This window comes from Bos indicus x Bos taurus, chromosome 15 (genome assembly GCF_003369695.1).
Source record: "Bos indicus x Bos taurus breed Angus x Brahman F1 hybrid chromosome 15, Bos_hybrid_MaternalHap_v2.0, whole genome shotgun sequence".
NCBI classification, from domain to species: domain Eukaryota; kingdom Metazoa; phylum Chordata; class Mammalia; order Artiodactyla; family Bovidae; genus Bos; species Bos indicus x Bos taurus.
Genome location: NC_040090.1, coordinates 43693669 through 43709238, shown reverse-complemented (window position 1 = coordinate 43709238; position 15570 = coordinate 43693669). Strand labels below are relative to the sequence as shown.

The following is a 15570-nucleotide window of genomic DNA, read 5'->3' as shown; positions in this document are numbered from 1 at the left end:
AGGCAGGGCTAAATCTTAGCTTTGAAGGGTGAGACTGGAGAAAGACCAAGAAGTAAAGGAAAGCACCGCAGACCATAAAAGCAAAGAGCTGGAGGCAGGGATGAGCCAGGCAGGTAGGCAGAGAGAGGTGGCAGAGTTTGACCAAGTTGGAGAATGAGAGAAAGAGGGACTGCTCTGAGCAACGGATGGGCGCCTGAACCATTATCTTGGTGGTCGTTCTTTCTAGGCTCTCTCTCATCCTCACTCCAGAGGCACACCTGTGACTGTTCCTTTGGTCACACAATAATCATGGAGGGAATAAAAAACCATGATTATAAAGGCCCAATAACCCCTCTTTCCCCAAAGCAGGCTTAAAACCCAACTGGAGGAGCAGGTGTTTTTGCCAACTCCCAGCCTATGCTGCTGTGACAACCTGCTAGATCCAGATTCTAGCCCAAGCTCCAGGACACTGGGAATCTGAACACTGCATAAGCACCTATGTATCACCACCACCATCCTGACATTTAAGGTTCCCAAGAAGGAGAAGGCGGCACAGGTCCCAGGCTGTAGCAGATAACTCTTCAAGGCAGAGTCCTTATCTCACTGGACTTCGTATTCCCAGGACATGGTAGGTACTTTCTCAATAACCTGGACCAAATGGTAAATTTTGCTTAAGGAACAACCCTACAGTTGGGTAAGTCTGGATTATAGTCCATCCTGGAGCCTGGGGTTTAGGTTCACCTTAGCTGAAAAGACCATTTGCCTGTTCACCTCCGGGAAAGGAAGTGCCCCTCGCTTCCAGGAGTGTCTGCTTTGGCCCCCAGCAACCCCATGCACCCTGGACATGGTTCTGAACTCCACACCTAGTACCTGCTCTTCCCCCTGGGCCAAGCCGTGATGCCAGCCTCCTCCACTTCCGAGTACAGGTTCCCCCCTAACCCCTAGACCCGCCAGCCTGGGCACTGAGCTCAGTGTCTGTCCTCAGGCACTGCTCCAAATGCCGAAAGCTACAATGCCCTCCCATGTCTCAGCTCCTGATCAAGCCCAGCCCAGGCCTCGGACCCACACAAAAGGTAGAACAGGGCTGAGATGATTTAAGCAACTCTGATCGTTGGCTTAGCACAAGCCATCATCATGTGCTTTTTTAGACATAACAGGACCTGGAGGAGGGAGAGGATAAAACTGTTGAAAGGTGTGTTGGTCACATCTCCACCCCACCCTCCTCCAGAGAAGAGCAAAGGGGAAATGAGGAAGGGGCTTTGTGGGAATGGTCAATTCCTGAGTCTCCAGGTGGGGGCACCTGGGATGGGCAGGGGCACTTGTGTCATTCTCTTCCACCGGCCAGTCTGTGGGTAAATTACTTTAACTCTGAGGAGTCACGGTCTCCTTATCTATTAAATGGAGATAATAACCAATGACCATACAAGGATGACTGTGAAGACTGAGCAAGCTGTAAAGTGCCCTTAGAAATGGCAGACATTTCCCACAGTCTTAGGAGGCGGGGGCTTCAAGTAAAATATTCGACTGCAAGGGAAACAGGAAACTGGGAATCCATTCTATTTGGCAAACCTTCTAGACAAGGCACATGTCTTCAGGGATGTCAAAAACATTGATTGAGACCTATTTCCTGGTCCCACACACTCACTGTCTAGTGAGGGGAAAGCTCCACCCACATTTGTACGATAAGGCAAACACGTGTTACTGGCCGGATTGTGTGGAGAGGATGGGACATTTCATTCTGGTCTCAGAATTTTGGAGGCTTTTAAAAATAATATTATAATAGTTATTAGCATAATATTTTCTTTGTGAGTGCTTGCTATGGGCCAGGCACCTCTAAGTATTTACATGGCCCACCTCATTTATTTCTCATAAAAAGCCTATGAACTGGTTCACAGATGATAAAACTGAAGCACAAAGCAATTCACTTCTTTCTTGGCCTCATGCAACTGGTAAATGGTGGAGCTAGAATCTGAACCCATCAGACTGCTCCTCTAGCACACAAGGGGCGTAGTCAACCTAGACAGGTCTCAGAGACTCTCTGCAGCTGAAAGGCCCTGATAAGGCCTGCAGGGATGAGTCACTGAGGGAGGGCACCGACTCACTCATGGCCTCTCCTGCTTCTGGGCAGCTCTGACCGCTGCCAGGGCCTCCACTCTGATGCTGCCCCGGTCTGTTCAGGAAGTTTGGCCACAGCTCTGTACCCACTAAGGCTCCATGTGGGCACCAAATACCAGGGGAGATTGATGTAAGAAACTGTATGTCAATGTACATTTGCATAACGGCTCATTTATGAAGTAATTTGTGCTTATTGTAAAAGGTAGTCAGAAGGGGGAAACTGCGAATTCAGGCTCTGCCTCTTACTTGGCTATGTGACCTCAGGCAAATCTAAGCCTCTCTGAACCTCAGCTTCTTCGTCAGTAAGATGTGGTTAGCAGTTCTCATTTCAGGCAGTCGTTTTAAAGAAGAAAGGAGGAACATGTCTACTGTAGCACCTGGCACACCATAGGCTTAATACGTTGGGATGAATCAGATGACTTCACAAAGGATTTCCATTGGAAAATCATTTTTTTCCCACAATATTTGGTGGTAACAGTAGTACTTTTAACTAGTATTCACCAGTCACTAAGTTAAATCCGTTACTGGTATTCTCTCATTTAATCCTTAAAAGCATCACTTTCTTCAATTGGTGTAGCTTTAGGACAACAGAAAGAATATGTCCAACACATTAATTTTACTCATACATGGGGAGAGAGAAATAGACTGTAAAGATGATATACTGTAATATACAAGCTTCCTATATGACAGGTACTGTTTTACAGATATGGAGCTTGAGGCACACGGAGAAGGCAATGGCACCCCACTCCAGTACTCTTGCCTGGAAAATCCCATGGATGGAGGAGCCTGGTGGGCTGCAGTCCATGGGGTCGCACAGAGTGGGACACGACTGAGCGACTTCACTTTCACTTTTCACTTTCATGCATTGGAGAAGGAAATGGCAACCCACTCCAGTGTTCTTGCCTGGAGAATCCCAGGGACAGGGGAGCCTGATGGGCTGCCGTCTATGGGGTCGCACAGAGCTGGACATGACTGAGCAACTTCACTTTCACTTTTCACTTCATGCATTGGAGAAGGAAATGGCAACCCACTCCAGTGTTCTTGCTGGAGAATCCCAGGGACAGGGGAGCCCGGTGGGCTGCTGTCTGTGGGGTTGCACAGAGTCGGACACGACTGGAGTGACTTGGCAACAGCTTGAGGCACAAAGAGGTTAAATAACTTGCCCAAAGTAACTCAGCCATGATTCTTAACATTCTACTATACTAAAATAATGAAAGAAAAGTCACAGCAAGAATGTGTAAGTCTCACATTCTAAGAGCTTCGGGGATTGGCGTTACCCCACAACCTGAGCCCTGTCATCATCCCTCTTCTGCCAGTGTCCACTCTCACCCTCACCCCAGTGCCATGGCTTGCTCCCTAGCTCTGGCCCACCACTCCTAGGCAGGAAATGTCAAACCAATGGGCTGTCTTAGGCCCTGGTCCTCTTCTGGAATCTCAGCCTCTCAACCAGCCTCTCTGCCTCAGTCTCCTATATCCTATCCTCTACAAAACCACTGGGGACATCTTCCCATACACTCCTCTACTCAAGAATACTCTAAGGCTCCCTGCCGCCTAGAACTGAAGACCCCAATGGATTGAAGAGGATCAATAAAGGATTCAGAGTCCCAAGAAGATCTGTCTGGAGTAGTCTCCTTCTCTTTGGCCCCAGACTTCTCACTTGCTGGCTTGTAAGTCCCAGAACAGGGTGAGTCGGCAAGGCTTTTCCTGACCACTCTAAACTTACAGCACTCCCCGACTGCTTCCCTTCACCTGCACCCAACACACCCTTGCTTCCTGCCTGCTTTAGTGTTCTTCAACCACCTCTCATCACCTGGCCTCACACATTTTAAGTCTTTACTCTCTCTCCCTCACTCCTAGAATAGAAGTCCCATATGGCAAGGGATTTTACCTTCTTTCTTTTTCCCTGCTGTAACTTCAGCACCTAGAACTGTTTCTGGCACAAAAAACTCATAAGTGCTTCCCTGGTGGCTAGTGGTAAAGAATCTGCCTAACGACACAAGAGACATGAGTTTGACTCTGGGTTGGGAAGATCTCCTGGAAGAGGGGATGGCAACTCACTCCAGTATTCTAGCATGGAAAATCCCAGGGACAGAGGAGCCTGGTGGGCTACAGTCCCTGGCATTGCAAAGAGTTGGACATGACTTAGCGACTAAATAATAACAAGAACTCATAAATAACTGCTGAATGAATAAACATTTAAAATGCCTCTAAGAAGCAAGTGTCCAAACAAAACAATGGTGGGGGTATGCCTAGTGTTTCTGGCCTCCTCTTTGCTCCTGAGAACATTTCTGGAAGATACACGAGAGATGCCTCGATTAAAATGTCTAAAAGCCAAAGTCTTCCCAGGATTTACAAGAGTTCCCTGTAGGACCCTGGGCCCTCATCCTCCCATTCCTTTTCTGAACTTTTACACACACACACACACACACCTCTCTGTCCATTATACTGAAAGCAGTCAGCATCCATCCTAAACTCCTCTGCCAGCCTCATCTCTGAGTCCCACCTTCAAGCCAGGCGATTCCCCTCCTGGACACCACTAGAGATGCTCTCATCTTCCTCCCACTTATCCATCTATATTTTACCTACTCTTGAAGATAATACCAAATGCAGCCGCATCTGCTTCCACCTCCTCCAGGAAGCTTTCCAGGCCCTCTCCAGCCTCCAGAAAACACTCCCCCACACCCACTGCTGTTTCCACCAGTCACAAGGAAATTAGTCATGAACTACTTTGTCACTTGCCTGCTATGACTGAGCTGAACTGTTACCAAAATCTGTTCATTTAAAAAACAAAACAAAACAAAAGTGTGTCTTGTTTTCCCAAGAATACTGTGAAGGCTTTGGGAGGAGAGGCTGGGCCTTAACCATATTGTCATCCACATGGCACAGGGCCTGGGGCACACAGTAGGTGCTAAATGTATGCTTTTTAATTAACTGCCCAACATAAGCTAGTCACCGTCCCAATCAGGTCACTTCCTCAATTATAGGTACCTGGACTAGCTTCTCCCAATGCCCTGATTTCTTTCTTCAGGGCCTGCTCTGACCTTGGTTATCTGCAAACCCAGTCATGCGCTTGTGTTCAGACACTTTCTAATCACACACACGCATGCACTAGGCAGATGAGGATGTCCAGGAAAGAAACGATATGTAAAGTCCCACAGGTGTGGAAAGGGAAAGGACATAGTTGTTCCAGGCAAACCCAGACATTCAGAGTGTTTCAGTTTCTTCGAATAACAGAGGAGAAAACAAAACAAACAAAAAAATACATAGTAAAATAAATTTTAAAAATAAATAAAAAAACAAAACATGATGTTTTAGGTGACTTACCACAGAAAACCAACACTCGAGGCCCAGGTGCACCTTCTGAGTACCAGCTCTAAGTAAACCGAGATTAGAACAAAAGGCAGAAAAATGTAAACTGAGATTAGGACAAAAGGCAGAAAAATCTCAAGCTACTTCTGAGCTTGGAGAGATGAGACTCAGGGAGGAATGGAGGGGGCCCTCTGTGCTGCAGAATCTCTCTGTGCTGGACCAGGGAAGGGTCTCCTGGTGTCCTCGCTGTGAGTAAGTGAGCTGTGACCAGCCCGCTCACACCTAAGGAAGCAGGCACACCTGGGAGCAGACGGCAGCATGCCAATTCAACCAGCTGTCATCCTCTATCTACAGCTCGCCAATCAGGACTCCCAGATTATCTATGCTTTTTAAAATTTTGAATGGCAAACACTTCACTGGGTTCAAAGAGTACAGATATATCCAGGAAATGTGCCCCTCCTACTCCCGTCACATCAACCCAGTCTGTCCCTGTTCTGAAACAGGTAACTCTGGTTATCAGCGGCTTGTGTCTCATCCCTGATGGTGTTTATGTACATACATGCAAACAGAAATATGTATTCTTTCTTATGGGGGGCAGACTACACACATCTCTATGCCTAGCTTTTCTCTTTTAAAGGAATGAACTTGGACTAGGACAGCGAGACAGAGGATCTCTACACAACGAAAAAGAGGTGAGTCTACGTGAAAGTCCCATGAAACAAAAAGACATTCAGGAGGACGTGTGTGCGAGGAGAGAGGGCTGAGGGAATACTCCAGAGGACAGATGTGTGAGGAGCAAGGGCTGAGGGAATATTCCAGAGGACAGCTGTGAGAGGAGAGAGGGCTGTGGGAATATTCTAGAGGACCAGTGTGTGAGGAGAGAGGGCTGAGGGAATACTCTGGAGGACCAGTGTGTGAGGAGAGAGGGCTGAGAGAATTCTCCAGAGTACTCGTGTGAGAGGTGACTGAGGTTAAAGGTCCAGTCACCGCAGGCACTACTGCCTTGGCATGACCCTAATCCCAAGTCAGCCGATGAGAGCCCATGGGGTTGCTGGGCAGGCAGTGACATCTACCATTCTGTTGGCATTAAAGCCCCACTGGCTAAAAGCTCCAATCAGCCTCGCTGAGCTCTTCACCTTCGAGAAGAGAGAGGAAGCGTCTACAGGAGAGGGACTAACCTAATTCCCATGGCAGCGACGGAATGGGTACTGACCACCACGGGGGACACAGGAAGGAACTGTGGAGGAAAAGCAATCATTTCCTCTGGAACTTGGGAGGGACCAAGAAGGGGAAGTTGGGTCTGAGACTCTAAGGAAACAGACTTTAAATTGCTGAAAGAATAGGAGGGCTCTGGAACCTGAGATTGAGGAAGTAAATGATTCTGATGCTCTGAAATGCAATTCTAACTGTGCAGCAGAGGATGGGGGAAGGGCAGAGGGGAGTGAAGACAAGAAGGCACAGAGAGGGAGGGGCAGGAGGGTGAGGAGGACAGGGAGGGCAGACAGGGCTTTTTAGGAAGCAGGCAGCTCACCATTATGCTTCAGAGCTGGACCTGGTGGCAACCTGACTGGATACGAACTCCCCCTCCAGCTCCTAGCTGTGAAATCTGGAGACGTCAGTGAACCCTCTGCACCTTAATTTCCTCGTTAGTAAGTGAGGATCATGAGAGTATTTCTCTAATGGGACTGACACAAGAATGAAGCGAGGGCTTCCCTGGTGGCTCAGCGGTTAAAAAAATCTGCCTGCCAATGCAGGAGACTCAGATTTGATGCCTGGACCAGGAAGATCCCACATGTTGTGGAACAACTAAGCCCAGGAGCCCCAAACTACTGAGCCTGCGCTCTAGAGCCCAGGAGCCACAACTACTGAGCCCACGCGTGCCCTGCAACTGGCAAAACCTCCCTAGAGCACGTGCTCCACAGCAAGAGAAGCTACCGCCAGGAGAAGCCGGCACACCGCCGCGAGGTTACCCCCCACCCACTGGCCACAGCTAGGAAAGCCCAAATGCAGCAACAAAGACCCACAACAGCCAAAATTGAAATAAATAAATACTGTGTTTTCAAAAAAAGGGATGAAGTGAGTTAGTGTTTACAGAGCCCTCACACGGTGCTGGCATGTGAGTGTGAGAGAATGGAGCCACGCGGTCACACACAGAACCTTGACAAGGTGAGTTGCTGAAAAGCACGGGTCCCATCACTGGGAGAAGGATGTGAACCAAAAGAACCCCCTGAGACAGCCTCCTCGCAGACCATGAACCAGAGGAGGACAGTCTGAGACGAGCTGAGGCTGCACAACACGCCCAGACCACAGGAAGAGCTAGTGGTCATCTTGAGCCAAGAGGTCCAGAGGTACCAAGGGACCCTGGCTCCGACTCTGGGCACACAATGGCCCCTGCTGAAGAGCGCTATCCTTAGACTGACACGCCAAGATCCAAGACTGAGATGAGAAAGGGTAGGGGGTGGGGGGAGTCTGGAGTTTTAGGAAAGGATATTTAGATAATTTCAATGCCATCCACCCCCTGGTTGGCCTGGAGCACTGGAAACTCTGGCAGGTGAGACCACTGAACTGCACCTATGAGGGCACTCTGGGGACACCTGAAAGCAGTCCCAGAGCCCTCTGGGAACTGAGAGCACGTGATGTCAAGGAGTGTCCATGCCTTTCTGTGATAGGATACTTGACAGTTGGTGGAGAATTACGATAGATTTGGCATAACTAGATCCAAAAAGGCATCTGGCTAGAGGTCAGGAAAGCAAAAGGCAGAGACTGAAGCAGGGGTCCCCAAGCAAGCCGATGAAAGATCATGTCAGGAGGGGAGGACTCTAGCAGAGGGTTCTCTGCTAATAAGCATTTTACTGGCAACTTGGGCAATGCTAGGGAAAGCACATTAAACAGGATCCTGAAAAAGCTCAAGGGAAAGGGTTGCACAGAATTTAACACACTGAAATTTAACAGAAACGTTTGTTCTGAATCAGATTGGAGGAGGCTTGCACTTAAATTCTAAAGAACATGTTAAGGACAGAGGAGAAGCAGTTTAGCAATACCCCATGTTAAAAAGATCTGGTCAGGAGAATTCCATGGCGGTCTAGTGATCAGGACTATGCAGTGGGTACAGGTTTGATTCTGGGTTAGAGAACTACGATTCCGTAAGTCGTGTGGTACAGCCAAAAAAAAAAAGATTTTGTCAGGAGTAATATCAGTGAGTCAAAAATGTAAAGTAGTTGCCAGAAAAACTGATGCAATCTTGGGCTGCATTAAAAGAAATAGAATGGCCTGAATTAGGGAGGGGATACCTGCCTTCCTCTGCTGTGGTCACACCACACCATGAATATGATAGCTGGTCTGGGCACTAGCCTTGCTGTATTAGAAGGATACAGACAAAAATGGAGTTTGTTCAGAGAAGAACCACAGGAAAACACCCGAACCCACATCAAGGGTTGTAAATCTGGAAGAAAACTCAGGAGAGGACAAGAGGGCTGTGTTTAAGTATCATATTTTACTTATTAGGAGATGTGCATTTGTTTCAGTTACAGAATGTCTGAAAGCAGAATTATCTTATAATACCCTAGCATCTAACAGTCTCTAGGCCAGAGTGCAGCTGTGGCATAGTTGTCATTGCCTCATTGCCACTACCATATGGAAATTTGACTATTATTCCCCGTGACATGTCTGGACAACTGCAACCCTCAAACTTCAGGAGCCAGAACATTCAAGGACCATTTGAGGAAGAAATGTGAGTCCTAGAAAAAAGAATTCCAAAGACAATAGAGATTAAGAAATACATCACCACTTCACCAGAAATATAATATGTCAAAAAAAAAAAAAGAACACTTTGATAACTCTGAGTCAGAAAGTGATTTGAAAGATTTGGATTCCAAAAGTGAAGACATTTTCAAAATGCTGTAACTAATTTCTTTTCCTTTTTATGTGGATGCAAGAGTGATATGGACAAAAAACTTATATCTAAAATCTAAGAGAATTCTTTCAGTAAATATAAACATTTTAAGTGATAACAAAGCATTGTTCTTCAGTTTAACTGGAAGTACTTTCTATTTCTTACAGGTTCGTAAGAGAATGGTATATCTTACAATCAACAATATCACAGATTTGATTTAAAAGACAGTGTCTGGGGACTTTCTTGGTGGTCCAATGGCTAAGACTCTGCAATCACAATGCAGGGGGCCCAGGTTCAATCCCTGGTCAGGAAACTAGATCCCACATGCTGCAACCAAGAGTTCATGTGCCACTAAAGATTCTGTATGCAACAACTAAAAAAGATTGCACGTGCCACAACTGAAAAAAAAAAAAATCCTCTAGCTGCAATGAAGACCTGATGCTGCTGCTAAGTCGCTTCAGTCGTGTCCGACTCTGTACAACCCCATAGACGGCAGCCCACCAGGCCCCGCCGTCCCTGGGATTCTCCAGGCAAGAACCCTGGAGTGGGTTGCCATTTCCTTCTCCACAGCCAAATAAATATATATATAAAAAAAGTATCTGAAGAGCTTTCAAATGGGAGAGAGACTAGAGTATCGTTCTCTATGATTCCAAGGAGGAAGATCTAGGCCCAGATGCCAGAAGCTATAGGGAGCCAGGAGGGGGTATAGAAGGCTCTGTCCAAAGATGGAATGGGTCACCTCTGAGGCAAAACCCAGGCTGGACCACACTGGGGAAACCAAGCACCCATGTGACAGCTCTGTGGTCCCAAGGTCTGACAGAGAAAACTCACCACAAAGAGAAAGGCAACCCGTCTTTCTTTGTTACCCACCTACGTGCTTAGCTCAGTTATTCTCTTAAAAAGTCACCACTTAAAAGCCATTTAGGAAACAGCACTGAATGGGGGATCTGAAGCAGAGTGGAACATGGCCCGCAACTGTGTTCTCAGACTCCGGTGGGCCAGCCGGGGGCCACCTACATGCCTGCTATGTGCCAGGCGTGTGACAGGTGTGCTACATACCCTGCCCAGTTAATCCTCACAGCCCGCTGTGAGACAAGCACTGTCACCCCCATCTTACAGAAGAGAAACCTGACACTCAGAGAAAGTCAGTGGCTTTACCAAGGTGTTACTGCCACTCTGAAAGCCATGGTCAGTCCGTGACAACATGCTTCAAATAGAGGGACCTCCAAAAGTTTTGACTGGCAGAATGAATGGAGTGCTCAGCTGAGCAATCAATGAATGAACCAACTTGGCCTCATACTGGCAGCACAGATGCTAGGAGAACAAAGAAAGAGGAAAGCTGTCTCAGCGTTCCATCCCCACCCTCTATCAGAAGCTCCCACAAGCACAAAACTCATGCCATTTGCTCGCTGCTGAAGCAATTTATTCCAACACATAAAGCAACGGTGTTTCTGAGACATCTATGGCAGAGAACAGGTGCCAGCAGCTCTGCTCAAATGTCAAAGCTGTAAGCACACCAGGTTGCCATGCCTCCCACCTGCCAGGTTAACACTGGAGCGGGCAGAAGCTGAGCTCAGCTTTTGTCCCCTCCCAGGGCCAGGGTGTCCAGAGGGCTGGAGATTCAGCCAACTCCCCGCCCTATATGATCCAGTTGCCTGGAGACATCCAGTCCAGTTCCAGGCTGGCCGGCCAGCAGGCCCAGGCTTCCTCCTCCACTGGGGAGAACAACTCAAAGTGGGCACCAGATACCAGAGCAGCACCTGCCTGAAGGGGATAGTCAGGGGCTTATGAGACCATAGAAGAGGAGAATCAAGTCATTTCTGATGATGACCCACAGTGCGCTGTGAGCAGGTGACATCTGTAGAAATGATTCCAGTAAAGGAGGAGGGGATCATGGAGGTCCTTGCCCATGCCAGCTGTGCTGCCTCAGCCATGTGCAGGCATGTAACACCTTCTCTTAATTCATGGGTACCCACTTCCAGGGGTTCAGCACCCATGACTCCTCTATGCATCCCCCTCAGGCTGACCCTGAGGGAGGAGACCTCCTGTAGTAATGGTGGTGAAAAGTAAGGGCAATTCTATTGTTCTACAGCAGACAGAGCCACCGAAGCACAGAACAGGCACACTGGGGGCACAGAAAGTGATAGATGTCCCATATTCTAAGACCCTAACTGAGGCATTCCAAATGGGCTGCCTTCCTGATCAACTGAAAGACGGGGGTTGCCCATACTGACCCCTTCACACAGAAGACGGTGAGGCAAAAGCACAGACAAGGCCTTAGTCGGGCCCAGACTTAAGCACCCCTCGACCCTTCTGTTCCCCAACCCCCACGACCTTCTGGTCAGAGTACCTGTTCAGCACATGGAGGGCAGCGCAGACCTCCTAAGAGATTCCCCACCCCTGATTCTCACATAGGCTTATCTTGCACAACCTGATCTGCCTGAAGGAGCACTCTGACCATCCCTCTCCAATAGTTCCCACTGCCTGCAGGGTTAGGGCCATACTCACCCCTCTCACCAGTACTTAAGGCTAGCCTGATTCTAGCCTCAGCTTCCACAGTTCCCCCAGGCAACCCCCACATTTCTACCACGTGACATCCTGAACATACCGTTATGTTTCCACATCTCTTTGCGCTCTACCTCTCCCCATCTCTGCCTATGAAATCCTATCTTTCAAGGCCCATCTCAATGACCAACTGCCACCTCCTCCAGGAGGTCTCCCCTGACTCCCTCACACTGCAACTGTCTAATGCAACATTCCAAACTCTTATCTTGATGTGTGGGCATCTATGGGCTTGTCTAAGGCACCTCCCTCCACATTTTAGATGAAAGCTCTGCTTCTGTCATTCAGCAGAGTACCCCTCGGCGTGGCAGCTGAATACCAAGCCCTAAGGAGCGTAGGTCACCATGCTCCATGCCAGCCCAGACAGCACCCTATTTACAGTCCTTTCTGACTCCCTCCTCTACCTACTTCAAGCTGACTCATTCCCCATTCTCTCGAGGTTTAGCTCTCACCTGACAGTTAATTGGAGATAAACTAATCAATATAATATCTTTCGCAGTTAAATTCTGTATTTTTAACAAAGGCCCTTTGGAGACAAGGGCTGAAGACAAAGGTGGGAATTTTAGGCCCCAGAACTCTGGGGGCAGTAGTTCTGATAAGGGAAGATGTTGCACCAAACCACTGTGCAAGCCAGTGCTACCAGGGTGCTAAATTGTTTCAGTCATGCCTGACTCTGCTAGCCTGTTAGACTGGAGCCTGCCAGGCTCCTCCGTCCATGGGATTCTCCAGGCAAGAATACTGGAGTGGGTCACCACACCTTCCTCCAAGGGATCTTCCCTACCCAAAGATTGAACACTTATCTCTTGTGTCTCCTGCATTGGCAGACAGGATCTTTACCACTAGTGCCACCTAGGAAGTCCCAGTTCAAAGCACAAGAGACCTGCTAGAAAGGGGAGATACAGCTTGGTGCTGCAAAAGGGAAGGCCAGATCCAAGTATGCTGCCTGAGCCTGGTCACAGGCTCACAGCCTGACAGAAATGGAGGATGGAGAACAGATTCTGACCTGGCTAGGTGACTTTGAGCCAGGAACCACACGTTCTGGCCTCCACTCAGTATCAGGAAACCTTGATACTTCCCCGCCAGTTCAATGGTTAAGACTCCATGATTCCACTGAAGGGGGTGTGGTTTCCCTCCCTGGTTGGGGAACTAAGATCCCACATGCTGCAAAGTACAGCCAAAAAAACTCAATTAAACAAAAATACAAGAAGCCTCTGAGCCTCAGTTTCCCCACAGGTTAAAAAAAACAACAACAAGGTGGCAGGAGTGAGAACTAGGTGATCTCAGAGGTCCCTTCCAATCTGACATCTCAAGTTTCTGTGACTCATAGTCTCTACTCGCCCTCCCTCCTGAGAGGTCAGTATCATTTCAAACGACCTGCTTCCACTCCCCCCTTACCTTGAGCCCCACCGGAGTCCAAAGGGAAAGCTAAGGCTAAAGATCTCCCAGCCAATCAGCAGACAGCAGGCAGGCCCCTCTCAGCGTAGGGAGAAGGAAGGGGCAGAAGTGGGGGAAGATGCTGGTTTCTATGGACATACACATGCTACTCTCTCTTACTCCATTTGTCCCAACCCAGAAAGACAGTCAGCTGATTGCCTTTGCTCCCTGACCTACCTTTTTAAGAGATTACCACTGCCTGCCAAATGTAAGTGCTGCCCTAAAATCAGGACATATAAGGTCTCTCTGTTTGGATCTGAAGGGTTTCAAATGGGTAGAGTGAGCATGATGAAGAACGAAACTTGGAGGCAATCTAGGCCGTGGTGTGCAGACCTGCCAATTAAAGTTCTTTAAAAATAGCCTCTTTCTTCTCTTATGCTGAAGATAAAGATGAAGTTTCAGCAATAAACAGACATCTGCTGGAGCTTCTGAAGAAGATTAGAGCATAAACACCCCCAGAGAACAGCCATAAACAGCCCAGAGCTTTCTCCAGGCACCTGCAGCTTCCTGCTCACCAACAGTAGGGGAGAGGTGAGGGGATGAAAGGACAGAGGAAGAGGTGGTGTTCAGAGGCTGGGGTGGACACAGCAGGAAGAGGTGGTGGGGGAGAGCCCAACTTGGCAGAAAATGGAGAACTGGCTGCCATCTGCAGGGAAATAAAAGCTCAGGGATCCACCAAGAAAATTTCCAGGAAGTCATCCAGAGGATTCCATGCCAGTGTCATTCATTCTGAAAATGGGTCACTCATTACAAGTGGAAAAAAACTGACAGTTCTGAGTGCCTACCTAAGTGGGGCACTTCACAAATATTTTATTTCTACATCGATTCCCTGAGTTCAGTGTGATTATCTCCTTTTTTTTTTTTTTTTTTAACAGACTAAAACACTAGGGTTCGTTGATGCCCAAGGCCACATGGCTCCGATTCAAACCCAGGTCTGTCTTAGCACACTTGTTTGTCTTTGCCTCCGTCACCTGCACCCAGAAAGTGCCCCTGAGCGTCTAAGTGACCAGACTCTCTGCACCCACAAATCCAACCAAAGGAGGGTCCTAAATGGGAGAGGTGACAAAGTAGGGTGGAAGGGCAGGAGTCAAGCCATGCCTGGCTAATTCAGATAACTGCTGAGTCTCAGCAGCCCTGCGGGTCCTTTGGTTTTCCAGCCTGGTGGCTTCCCAGCCTGAGAGAGGAATGAAGAGGGAAATAGGCACAAATATATGCCTAGACTATCTGGAAGGAGCCACAGGAGACTGGGGTCAGTAGTGCCGCTGAGGAAGAGAACTGAGGACTGGGGGACTGCTTTTCATTGAATTCTCTTTGTATTGAGTGAATATGTTACCACGCACCCATGTATGTGTGGAGTGAATAGCCTCATCTGTGTGGGGGGTGGTGAATGTCATGTATCCAGGTATGTGGGGGGGAGGCTGGGTGAGCATCACTATCTATGCATGTGTGTGTGGAGGTAAGTAGCATCACTTGTGTGGTATGTGTGTATGTGTATACATGGGGCGGGGGAGGGTGAGTACCGTCATCCATGCACGTGGTAGGGGAAGGATGAGTCTTTTTTTTTTTGGCCGCATCATGCACTTTGTGGGCTCTTAGTTCTCCCACCAGGGATTGAACCTGGGCCCTTGGCAATGAAAGTACAGAGTCCTAACCTCTAGACCACCAGGGAATTCCCATGGGTGAGTCATTTTTAAGAGAGCCTAAGATGTCAGGTACAAGGTAACAGACACACCCAAGCTGGAGATAGTGACCTGGACCAAGTAGGAAGTCCTGGGTCCCCTGGTCGCAGCAAGCCTGGAATCCAGAAGAAGCTTCTTATCTCCCTCACAATAGTAACTCGCTGCAAGCCCAGGCAGATGGCCAGAAGCTCTCTGAGCATGAACCCCTTGGTCTCCAAGGCTGCAACCAGTTGCATGAGCCCCCCATGATATCCCCTTAGGAAACAGATTGACTGTATCCTCTTCTCGAGGGTCTGGAGAGAGGCTTCCCTGACTCCCCTGCTTAATCCTCTATTCTGTCCCTTTCTTCCACTATCGGATTTCTCACCCCTCCAAGCAGAGAGCTCCTGACTGTTACCATCTTTGTATTCCACTGTGCAAAAGCCCAGCCGTCCTGACATGCAGAGTCATCAGCGCCCCAACTTTACAGCAGCTGTGAACTCCACAGGCCGCACCTCAACCCCCCATGCTGCTCCCCTGAGATGAAGCTGTCCAACAGAAGGGTTCAGCAGCTCTACCAGGCCCCCAGCAGCTCTCCTTGGTGATCAGAACATCCAAGCG

The 15570-nt window shown here is 48.5% G+C and overlaps 1 protein-coding gene and 1 non-coding gene across 13 annotated transcripts in view; one reads left to right on the top strand and one right to left on the bottom strand.

Moving 5' to 3' along the window:
• LOC113905683 (F-actin-monooxygenase MICAL2) overlaps positions 1-15570 on the bottom strand; it is a 244589-nt gene that overhangs the window by 222247 nt on the left and 6772 nt on the right. The window lies entirely within an intron of this gene.
• On the top strand, positions 9536-9608 carry TRNAV-CAC. The gene has a single exon. It is a non-coding gene; the product is annotated as a tRNA-Val (tRNA).